At 38.5% G+C, this 12911-nt stretch overlaps 1 long non-coding RNA gene across 1 annotated transcript in view; it reads left to right on the plus strand.

Moving 5' to 3' along the window:
• LOC142081400 (uncharacterized) overlaps nt 1–12911 on the plus strand; it is a 109721-nt gene that overhangs the window by 69803 nt on the left and 27007 nt on the right. Inside the window, exon 4 of the long non-coding RNA XR_012673315.1 lies at nt 7530–7639. This is a non-coding gene — a long non-coding RNA (uncharacterized LOC142081400). The remainder of the gene's footprint in view (nt 1–7529; nt 7640–12911) is intronic.

Below are 12911 nucleotides of genomic sequence, written 5' to 3' on the forward strand. Positions count from 1 at the left end.
TTTCAATTTTCTCTATCAGTCAGTTTGTCTTTCATGTTCCCTTTACTCCTGTCTTCTAACTCATGCCCTCCTTGCTCTGTCTCCCTGAACAATTCCTGCAGCATGTTGCTCCTTTTCTTCTTCTTGTGCCTTAAGGCATGATGCTGTGGAGACTTTACTCCTTGTAAGGAGTAAAAGGACTTTACTCCTTTTTCCCTTGACATTCCTTTTCAAAGCACTGATCCTGTTTGTCCTCCTCTTCCTTTGTAAGAAGGGCAGAAACAACTAGAATTATTCCCAGCTGTCACGTATGAGCTTCTAGATATTTCTTTGCAATCCAGAGCTTTGAAGCAGCCTAAAGTACGGATTAAGCGCCATCTGACCCCATGGATCACCAAAATACTAAAGACAGTGATATAAAGCCTTGGGTGTATAGCATTAATAATTAAGAATAGAAAAAACATTATTGCTTTTTTGCTTCTATAGCTCATACCAGTGTGGATCATAATTTGGAACAGCAGAAAGTGTTTTGTCTAGAGGTTTTCCTCTGTCTCACAGCTAATTTGAGAAGTTGGGAGAATCTAGGTTCCAGCTCCTCTTCCTGGTTTAGTCACCAACGCTGTATTTGTTGCCTCTCCTGCCTAGCGTGTTTAAGCCCAGGCACAGCAAAGGTGTCTTATGCACAGGGATTAGGGGGAGATGGCAGAAAATCGGGAGTAGCCAAAGTGCTCCTGTGACCTTGCATTCCCTGACAGAGGGAGACAGCATTTACCAACTGTAATTGCTCAGGACGCGGGGAAACGGCGTCAGCCCCAGGAACTGGGGTACCATTTGTGCAGTAGTTAGCTTAGCTTTCTCTCCCCTGTGAACACCTCGTAAAATAAGTCTTGGCTGGTCTGATCCAGTATGGCCCTCTTATCTTATACACTTTTGTATACATCTAGTTTCGTTTAATGTCTTGCAAATTACTTGATTCAAATGCAATTGCCACTACTCTCTGGAGTATTGAATTACGCTTATAAGAGTATACTCTTTGTTTTCTAGTGCTTTATTCAAGACATAAAATAGAAATTCAATCTTCTCCCTGACCGCCCCCCACACCTTTTTTTATTTGTCAGTGAAGTCATTCTAGTCCTTGCAAATTTTATATGGTAAACTACAATATTTAAACTTCTTTTAAGGCTCCCCTATGAACTGGAATTCACTTATAAGGACAAAAAAAAGGAACTGCAAAGGACATTGGTGATCTCTAGCACTTGGTGAAGATAAAAAGCTTCTGCTGGAGTCAGTGGGAAATCAACTATAGGACTGTAAAAAATAAAGTACTTTGGTGTAACAGGATATTGATCTCCCATAATATTTAGCAATGTATATTGATAACCAGTAATGAAATTCACACCGATAACAAGAGTTAACAGCCTAGATATATTCAGAAAGATTTCTTTAAAGAGAGAAATAAAGATAACTGAATACTAAGATGGAAAAATTTCATACTTCTTTTTGATGTTTTTTTTAATTCCTTTCATGAATATTTTACTAATGTTTTCAATAATACAAGAAATGCAAAACAAATCATGGTCAAGCCATTGCTGAGTATCAGAATGTAAAAAGAAGGAACCAAACAAACTAATCCTGCAAATATATTCAGGACTAAGCAGCAAATAATTTCATTAACTTCCAATTCTATGAATCCCATTCTCCTATGGGACTCTCCAATGTGATCTCTATGTCTATGAAAATTCAAATCCAGAGTTCAAATCCCAAAACTGGGGTAAGTTTGTGGGTCTCTGCAATAAAGACATCCCTCTGATAAATGATAATCAGATATTGCACCTTCTTCCCAAAAGGAAGACATTGATAGAAAACCTATAAAATTCATTATTTTGTCAAATAATTTGAAGAATTCCTCATGTAAATTAACTCTTTGTATAAAATGCTATAATGATTTGCTCTTCTCATTTAAAAGAAAGGCATGAGATGAAGTGACAAACTGGCCCAGATGATACAAAAGGAGAGAGGGAGTCTTTCACTCCATCTGCCTGGAATATCCCATTTCTCAGCTATGTCTAGGAAAAACCAAATGTTCCTGAGGGAAACCAAAAGCATAAAATAGGTGTGAATGCTGTAAACACAATCTATAGTGAGCTGTGCTACTGTAACACAATATTACAATTTATTAATGCTTTCATTCATTTTTCCTTTTTTCTTTTCTTTTTTTTTTTTTTTGTCCTAATAGCTATCTAGTACCTATTTTGGAAGCTTAAACAGTTTTAGCCAATGCCATCATCTAAATTACACAAATAAAACTTAATTAAAACACTGAACTTACCTTTTTCTTTCAAACAGTAATCTTCATTAATATAGTAAATGAATCTATTTCCTAGGACATTATATAATTCAGTTTGCATCTCTACAGCTCCTTCAGAGACGTTTTGTTTAGAGTGGTTGTCGAACTGATTGAAATGACTGATTTGAAGCGTGACGGATGTATGTGTGATATTCAGTCAAACTAGACAAGTGTGTTGTTTTGTTCTGTGTTGTAATGTTTTCACAGAAAAAATATGCAAATATATACACCAAATATGAACTAATCAGAGACCTGTTTGTTCCTTGTTTTTCTAGAAGACTAAGTGGTGCATTAATATTTTCTTTAAAACCTTTCCCCCTTTTTTTTAAACTGATTTAAGGCTGTTCTTCTTTCAGCAAGAAGTGATCAGTAACATAACTATTAATAGATGTGAGATTAATTCATTCCTTGAAGTGTGACCATTTTCCCTAGGAAGCCCAAGGAAGATTATCAGCAGATCTTTTGGCAATAAACAGCCAACATGTAGTATTTGGTTACAAACCACAGCCTGGTGCTCCTTTATTAGTGAATAAACACATCTTTTCATAAGTACAAAACTTCTCATTCACCCCAATTCAACAATTATCTCATTTCAATCTCTCTTTTATTTTTTTATCTGAACAGTACACTATCAAAACACCTTTAATGCACATCTTTTACCATATTACCTACTGAGGTTGCTGTTTTTCTTTTCCAGATCAAAGTAGTTCCTCAATATTTTATGGAAAAAAATAAACCAAATGCAATTCAGAAAGATAAATGATGTGTAGCAAACATGCACAAGTCCTTGGGACAAGCTTGCCTGGAGATCTGAAAGGTTTATGTGCAAGCTGACCTGCCGTGTGCACTAGTGATATGCATGGGGACTTTGGCACATATAATCACATAGATTAGTCCGAGTGTCACAGACCAAGAGATCACACAGGCCATTTTTGTCAGAGAAAGGAGCTGAAAAGAAGGCTGTATTGATTAGTACTTCTCATGGGCTTTGTAAAAGGAGGGGTGTCTCATTGCTGTGGTTCTTCATTCAAATATAAAAAAGAAACCCAAACTGTAAATTTCCATATGTGATGACCTTCCTAGTTATTTTTGTTGCATTTTTGCTCCTTATAAACAGGGCACTTTACAAACCTCAGGGCAAAGTAGAATTTTAAATATTCACCTCTGATTGTTTTGTTCATTTTCTGACAACTCGGCATGATATGGGAAACTTACCAGTAGAGGCAGAAAATAACAGTAAAAAAAGCTAGTTACACTCTTTTCCTCTGAGAAATATACCCGGTATTATATGTGGAATCAGTGATTTATGCTAGTAAAAAAGAGCAAAGGGACAACAGGCATTTTACCCTTGACTCTCACAGAACACAAATCACACACACAAGATGAACGAGGCTCAGACATCAAAGCATGCAAATTCATGCCTCCATTCTCTTTAAATAAGTCATTATTAATAAACCTGTCTGTTTGCTGAGCATAGGTGTTGAAACTTGCATGCTATATATATGTTGCCATTGGGAGCCTGGGCATACAGAATTTGAGAAATATAAATCAAATCAAGAATTTACAGGACAAACTCATGCAACATAGCTTACCAGAACACTGCCTTTGTGCTGCCACAGCATGACTGCTCTTATAGTTTATATTGAGCAGGATACAGAATGTAAATATATGAAATTCATTGATGTACAGCCATGAGAAATTGCTGTAGAGTGGGAGCCATCTGAATGACTAGTGAGAAAATGACTGCTACTGTAAACACAGTAAAACTTCTGATACTCTTTTCCATGAACTAACCTCCAGGCATTTACCAACAGTAATGGATTAGCCATCCAGATAAGATACTGTTTTCTCCATTTCAGAGAGGGGGGCCAAAGCACAGGCAGCTTTAAACGTTCCTCTTTCGGTAACACGAGTCCTTGGTATTTGCATTTTCACACTGTGTACGACAAGCTGTGTTGCCTGAAAAATGAACTATAACTTCAATTTGCAAACTACCCCAATTTCACATAGTTCTTGCTATCCTTTACTTATTATGTCTAAACTTTCAGCTACATTGGTCTATCTGGCAAGGCCTTGCAATAAAAAATTTGTACCGTGACTTCCTTCATTGTCCCCCTTAGATATGATCTGACCAAAAACCAAATGTGAATGATTGAGAAGTATAGGGGAACAAACATGACAAAAACCACCAGTTTCTGAATCAGTGCTAAGAAATCTTAGCTCATTTGTATTCCCCACCCTCAACAGACAGTTTATTTGGGAGACTGATAACTGAATCTTCCTAAAAGGAGATGGGAGACTTTGGAAACCAACATCCTTGAGGCCACAGAGGGCACAACAGTATCCAGCATCTTTCAAGGAATTCTGACACTGTGGTTTCAGTAGAAAACAGCTCCTTTATGATGTGTGTACGAGCAAACAGAAAGGATCCTGAACCATGGCTTCTGACATCCTTTGCACTTTAGATGACAGACAACATGAAGGAACTGGCCACTGAGACTGGGCAGTGTCAGCAGTCATAGCTGATATTACCAAGAAGAATTACAGGCAGGACACTGTACTAATGGGTACGCACCGTCCACAAACTCCAGAGCAGAGTGGAGTTTACCCACAGACGAGCTTACATGTAGAATGAGATATGGACCTTGGTTATTATATTTCTTTTTAAGGGTGTCAGTTGGTCTGTTTACTATAGGTAGGAAGTGTCTCACTTACTCCTTGCATGAGAGTATTACATGTGTGCCAGACCTTGACTTGCGGGAGTCATCCAAAGAATAAGTCAATATGTATATCCCAGTTAGTCTTTGACCTTACATACAAAAAAAACCTAAACAAACAAACCCCAAAACAGGACAATCAGCTGACTGTTTAAGGTGGGAGTGCCCAGAAATCATCATTCATCATTTGAAATTTCTTTGTTCTGCACATGGCCAGTCGATGTGTCAGAATACTCTCAATAAAGTTGTTCTTGTCTTCTCTTCACCTTATCTGTACTCTTTATTGATAGTCATACTCCCTTGTTCTGCCTTGCTTTAAGTAGAAGATAGCAAGATTTGTGTCTTCCTTTGAGCTTGAAAAACAGAGGTTTTCTTGCATCAAACATCAGCTTTGGTTCACTGATCTAGTTCTTAAGAGGTTATTTCTTCTTCCCCCACAACTTTTGTGTGCCTTGCAGTTTCAGACCAGCCATAGCTTTAGACCTCCCCCTCCAAGAAGACGGAGAGCAAACAACCAGGCCAGTTCAAAGAGAAAACCCAATCCATTCTCTGTTCCGAAAGGAAGGAAACCAAAGTCTTCATACCAGAGCTTTGTTTCAAAAGAACAAACAGCAGCAGTTTCACACTAACCTTTAAATCCCCATCTGGTTCCAGAAAAAAAAGACAAAACAACGATTATCCAGAACAAAGCTCTCAAAGAGTTTTCCATCTCTGCAACAGCATCACTAACGAACCATTCTCAGCAGCCTGTCTTCCTTTTCCTTATGACTTTCCTGCAGGCTCATTTTCAGCTAAATTAAACCTTCCTACTCTTGCTTTTTGACTGTCACAATGTAAAAGAAATACCAAGGCCAATCTTTAAAGAAATTCTGAAAGTCTTACCCTCATCTGATTCACCATTCTTCATGGGACGCATGGGACACCCTGAGCTGACAGCTGCAGACTCAGGAGCTGGCTGCAGGCGTGCGGGCTCCCTCCCCTCCTCCCTGACTGAGGCTCTGTGTTACTCCAGCTTTGCAGTACTTGGGCTGGTGCTGGTTACGGGTGTCACGGCCCTTTCTGAGTCCTTTCTCTCCATTTGCAAAACACTGGCTTGGACCCTGTACAGTACAGAAGAGAGTGAGGGAAACATAGCATATTTATAGCCAAACTCCCATGTCACTTATAGTAGCTCAGCAAATACTTTATTGTTTAGTGGTTTAATGCCCGCTGACACATTTAAAACATGGTCCCCGAGCAGCTGAAGCAATGAAGCCTGGTTTCCTACAGCCACATCACCTCTTTGGATTCGCTGGTACCTTCTAGCAGTGAAGGCACACTGGGATCCTTCTCCCTCTCTTTCACTCTCTGGTATCATGAAATTTGTAAGAGTTATTTTTGAGACAACTGCCACACAAATTTGAGTACAACTGGCCGACGGATTTATAAGTTTTTGGGTAGAGGCATATTATGTAGATGGATAGCATGATGGCACAAGTATTATCTCCTTAGAAGAGAGATTAAAATAGTCCTTTGGTACTTCAGATGTCCCACGTAGGGGAACCAAAGGGTAAAGAAACTAAGCCAGGATGCCAGTCAGTACCAGACATGAAATGCAGTAAAAGAAAATATCCAAATATGAAAAGAAAACCGGACAGGAGCAGGCAACACTTGCTGAGAGAGTATGTTAATGAAAACACTGAGGATGAATCGTAAGTTGCACCACTTATTGTCAATAGATGAAGCCAAGAAATCGGGTATTCAGTGGAGCAAAGCAGGACCTCTGTAATCAGAGTGGATAATATAAAACATGTCACTGCAAAGTGGAGAGGGGGAAGAGACTAACCCAGGTAGATGGACATCATTCATTTCAGCTGTCAGGATGAGTAAGTGAAAATAAAAGAAACTTTCAGCTTCACAAGAAGTTCTTTCAAGTTCCTGAGTAAACGAAGAAGCATTTTGTTACCTGGAAAGCTGGCCTTTTCAGGGTCCTGCTTTTCCTTCGCTTGCGTAAGCAAGCTGAGGGAGAATTTTAAAAGCTTCCTGCAATCTTCTGTATCTGTCTTTTATAAGCATTGCCCATCAATTGTTTTCAGAGAAGTAAATAAATGGAAGAAAGGCTGGGTCCTTACATTGCTCCTTGATTAAACATTTACTGACTGCTAATTTGGTAATGCTTTACAGCTATAAATGATCGCTTCAGATGCAAGGCAGCAGAGATACAGGTCTGAAATATCTGCCTATTCCTATAGTCTTTGGCATCCTGTATGCTCATACAGGATTATTAATCTTTGTCAGGAAGGTCAGGAAGCATCACACAATGATTAATGATAAGTTGCAGAGGTTTCTGATAACTGAGCTCCAAGGGTTGTAGTTGAAACCTGTTAGATGGCTATTAATACCTCCTTTGCCCTTGCTGTAACCCATTCTGACTGCAGATGACTGTTGTAGAATTGCTGGCTTTTCAGCTTGCCTGGATATTCACCACCCATCTCTCTCCTCAACAGGGTCACCGTTTGAAGACCCTTTGTACTGCCAGCTGGGCATTGATAAGAAGGCATCAACGGGTCAGGAACAGCTATATCCACAATCTTTTCCCTGTCCATGATTCAGCATGGTAGGTGCTCTCCTGTGAAACAAGCTCACAAAAAGCAGGCTGGAGCATGTAAAAAGGGAAGATAAAACATTCCGTGTCAAAGGTGTACAAAAAGGATGAAGACTGTTGCTTAGGGAAATCTGTGCAGGAAGTTTGTTCTGCACTCAGATCATTTTAATCCCGTTCTTTGAGACTTCATCCAAGGCTGCCTACTTGGAAAAAAAAACCCAACCTTTCTTTTATTCTAAACTTAGAGAATACACATCCTGCTCAACTGTATGATGCTACGGCAAACAGAGTTAGGGAAAGTGTAGCAGACAAACTTGTGGAAGAACTCTGGTGTAGCTGCTCACCTTGCTAGGATAGGAAGGAAACAAAAAGACATTTTCTTTCTTTGGGAAATGTTCCTGGTGAATCTGTACCCTTGTTCTTTACACTAGAGCGCTGCTGTTTTCAGACCACGTGTGGGGTTTCAGTGTAGGAAGGCACTGTGAGGTCAGCTAATCTACTCTTTTTCATCAGAATGTCCATGCTAACAGTAAAGATAGTCTCACAGGTTGTGTTTGATGGGTGTGCAGTACAAGTTCTCCAAAATATAGTCAGGATATTAGGGAGGAAATGTAAAGGTGGCTTTTTAGGTAGATATCTTGCAGTGATATTCAAAGATGCCTCAGTGTCTAATCCCTGTTAATTACAATGTGATTTAGGTATATAAGTACTTTGAATTCTTTCATGACTGTCTATGTCACTTTTAGGTACCTAAATATATTTTGAAATTTAGCTCTAACAGGCTACTTAAGGCAAAAGACCTTTCAACTATGTGTTTACATTATTGTGCCTCTAGTTAAGTAAATTACTCTCCGTTCCCACATTTAATTGAAGTCATAACTTCATAGCTGGTTCAAGCAAAAGTGTGTGTTTGTGTAATCCATAATGTATCTTGTTTTAAAATGGTAAATGCAGAGAAGCAAGTATATCTAAACCTCTGCTGAAGATTGCCATGAAAATGCATAATCTGTAACTTTTCTCTTTTTAGAATAGATTTTCCTGTGTCCTCTAACCTTTCTCATAAGTGTTCTGCTGGAAAACCACAACATCTTCACATAAATAGTCCTTATGGAAGGATGGTGTAAGCAGTATCAAATTAGCTGCCATAGAATTTGGCCACTTAGTGCTTTTGCTGTCAATGTCAAAACCCACGCTGAGTCACTATCAGCTGATTGAGCTGATACAAGCGAATTCGTTAACTAAGTCATTTATTTCCATGTTGTTGCTACAAGTCTATGAAAACTGCCTAATGTATTAAATAATCAATCCACTCAGCAGCTTAAGATGCAGTAGTAGAAATGAAGTCCTGCTAAGTTTCCATCATTACTATCAGAGTGACTTCTTGGATACTCTGACAGGTTATACAAGAGGGTAACCATTCAACAAACATTGCTCACATTCAGAAAAGACTGCATGACTTTTGAAAGAAAAGACATAATCCAAAGACACTGGGAAGATAATAATAATATAATCTCATTTGTTTAGGGGTGTTCAGCATCCTGTAAGACAACTGTACAGGTTTGAAAGTGGTGGATTACAATATGTGTCTGGGTGTCTAGGTACACCTAACTTATTAATGACACAGAAATGCCTGTAGATTACAAATTATTTACTGACAGGGATATGTGGCCAGCATTATTCTATATTATTGATTATGGGCACGTCAGTATGTGAACTACGTAATTCTATAATGTCATAAAACCTGTTCATTAGGGGTGAGGCAATGCAAGACTCACTAGAGATTTGCTAAAGACCAAAGCAACGAAAATATTTCATGCCCCGTGGAGCTTTGTGATATGCATATTTCAATTCTGCAACTCTTCTAAGCTTCACCAGAGGTAAGAACATTGAGATCATAAACGGAGTGGTCACAACCACCATTGTTTAACTTTTGTTTTAATCATACTTGCCTGGCATAGGGCTTAGGTCAATTTCACACTCAGAAATTTTTATATATTGATCCAGAACTGGACCTTGTAAAAGCCAAGATAAAGATGATTCGGGAATAACAATGCAATGTGGGCCTGGTTTTCTGCTTACTCTTACCCAGAGGAGCCAACCCTGAAGCTTGCCTCTGTTTCACTGTATACATAGGCATAGACAACTATATAAAGTAATAGAGAATTTAGGCTCGGTGTCCTCTGAACAGTAGGCCTTATTAACATATCATACACCGGCACCGAAAGTTGGCTTTACAGAGGTCACAGCAAAATTCTTGTTGATAAAAACGGGCAAAGATTTAATTTCTAGAGGTTTACTCTGCTTTCTGTTCTTTCATGGTAGGAATGAGGGTAATGAAACATGTGGAAAGATGACAATAAATGCACTGAAAAAAAAAGGTTGTAAAGGTTGGGCTGGTTTTTCTAGTTTGGAATAGTGTTGATGAAATAAGCATTGTCATGAACAGCCTGGTTAGAAGGAAAATGTGCTGTTATAAATAGAGCTGATTAAATAATACTGGAAAGCAAAACAAAAAATTGCTGAAATATTTAATATAATTGGATTTATTTGTGAGCAAAATTAGTGCATGCTCTTTAAAGTATGCTGTTTGGAAGTGGCAGCAACGCTCCTGTTTCTAACAAAGCATTAGCAGTGGAATGAAACATCAACAGAACAGAAATAACTACAGTCAATTTAAAAGGTTTGCCAAAGACTTGAATATTTTGTACTATGATTTAAACCAGAGAAATATCAAAACAAAGGTATTACAGAGACTTGCAGAAAGGTTAAAAATAACTTGATACAGGAAAAATTAAACATCCAGCTCAGAAGGAATTGTATAATAGAGTTAAATTATGAAGGTCTATAAAGCAGAGAGGCAGTCAGTTAGAAATATATGAGGACATAGAGGAACGCAAATAAGGTGAAGAAATAAGTCATCATTTGAAGAATATAAAGAAGGCAAGATGGAAGATTAATCAAATTAAGTTGAACAACAAACACTATAACAAAAGCATACCAAGAGAAGGAGAGGGGCTGTTTAGGGAACTACAGCATGAACGTACCCTTCAGGTCGGATGCATTTAAAGTCACTGTGGAACTGAGCAAGGTCACTCTTCCAGCCCTGGTGGGTATTTACCTATCTGAAGAAAGACTATAAGGCAGTTCAGTGGGATGGTCTAGAGAGATGGCCTTTACTGCAGTGACATTGCTACAGTAGTTCTCTTTACAACAGTAATTTCACAAAATGTTTTCCTAGGGGACAAGGAAGAAATTATTCCTCACACAGATTAGCTTCTCTTGGGTTTGGATGTTATTAATAAAAGACATGCAAAATATATATCAGTATTTGTTACTTTTCTAGATAGGCAGCTACTACGGTTGCCGTGGGATGTCCCAAAGGGTAGAGTGAGCTGACCTCACAACTGTGAACAGCTTAAAAAGCGGCCCATGTATTGCAAATGAGAAAAGATGAATGTCAACAAAGCAATTTCCCTAACAAAGTGAGCCACGCTGCAAGGAAGTTTGAGACTTATTTCTCAGCATTGCGCTGATCAATGAGAACTAGAACTTCCATTAAATCTTTTTTTCCCCTTGGTTAAAAATACCAACAAAGGAAATACAGTGAAATTTGTCTGATAACAATTAAGATCTCCATCAACAACTATTCATCCCCATTAAGTTAAATTCCCAACTGCCAGAAGATGCCATTTTGTATCATAGATGGCTCCCATTGCTCTCAAATTGCTTTACTTCACTACATTAGTCTGCTGATTCACTAAAGATTTAAAGGTAACAGGCCTGGCACCGCCAAAAGCACCACATGATATTTCCTCATATTCAGCTAAATACAATTATACCGGAGAAACCCAGTGCCCAAGTTCCCGCAGTGATTACTGGCAACCTGAAAGAGGCAGGAACGGAAAGAGAGCCTCAAAGGGGTCTTTGCTGAGCCAAATGACTGAGGCTGTTTAAGGAAATGCAAAGAATTAGCTCCTCAGTGCCAGAGACAAACTTTGACCACGCTAAGAGCCTGCTTAATGCACTGTTGCTGAGAAAGCTTCCCCTGGAGAATGATACAAAGAATACATCTTTAGTCAAAACTCACCTGTCATAGGGAACAGATAATAGAGGGGAGGAAAAGCAAATGCTAATGAGAACTTAATAGATTATGAACCCAAAGAATAATTTTAGAATTATAGTTTAAAATATCCACATTTGCTTGGCTTGACATTACTATTACAAATGGTACTTCCGCTCTTCCATCATCTGTTATTGTCGGGGACCCTGATTTGTTGTCTTTGGGTAATTCTGGCTGTTGATTCCCCAAGTTTGATTGATTACTGTTAGCAGTAAGAGAATTCTCTGGTGAAAAACTGTCCCATCCTAGAATTTACCAAAACAAAGAATTGGCAGGATTGTGCATTTAGACTTTCTGTGTACAGTGTGACAATTTTAAATAAGTATGAAAATCAGTTTTATAGGTTATTCCTTTAAACTGGGTCAAGGAAAGATTATGGTTACATCATTTGATTTACTGCACAGCTGAGCAACCACAATAGGTGATTGCACATTTATTTGATGTTTTTTATGAACTATGTAAATGTCAACATTGGGCAACACACACTGTCAGGGTCTCCAGGCCTTTAGAACAGAGAATATACTGCATTGATGTCAGTAGAGGGTGGAATATAAATACTATAGATGTAGAGCTAAAGGGGGTAATTATATAAAATTAATAAGAAAAAAAGGTCTCCATGCTCCCTGAAGCATGCAACAAAAGCATCTTTGTGAGTGCAGTTCTACACATATTACTGTTGCCAACTATTTGGACCATGACCTAGTACTTAGCTGCAATAAAAGCCAACAGTAAGTTACAGAGAGAGCAACCCTTTGCACTGATGGTCTGTATTCAGAGGCTAGTCAGAAGACCATAAAAAGAATAAAGTTTTCTTTTCTTCTGATCATAATGGGATTATCTCACCATTCTTGATTTTGTTAATGCTGACAATCTGGAGGGAATACAAAAAAATCCGCCTTTACCTAAAGCATTTATATCAGAGACTAGAGGACAGACCAAGAACAGCATGGTCTGTGAATTCTGGAGCAAGAATGACACAGAGGTCTGTTTTAATGGTAAAATCACAGCTGCATTGCCTTCACGAATGCAGTAGGTTTACAAGGCGATCTGAGTACATACTTTGTTTTTATAGGCAAGTGTGATGGGATATGAGAAACTATTGTAGGTCTGTCCTTTCCAATTATTGAGTCTGTCTGCTTATGTTTGAGCTCAGACTTTTAGTAT

This window comes from Calonectris borealis, chromosome 3 (genome assembly GCF_964195595.1).
Source record: "Calonectris borealis chromosome 3, bCalBor7.hap1.2, whole genome shotgun sequence".
NCBI lineage: Eukaryota > Metazoa > Chordata > Aves > Procellariiformes > Procellariidae > Calonectris > Calonectris borealis.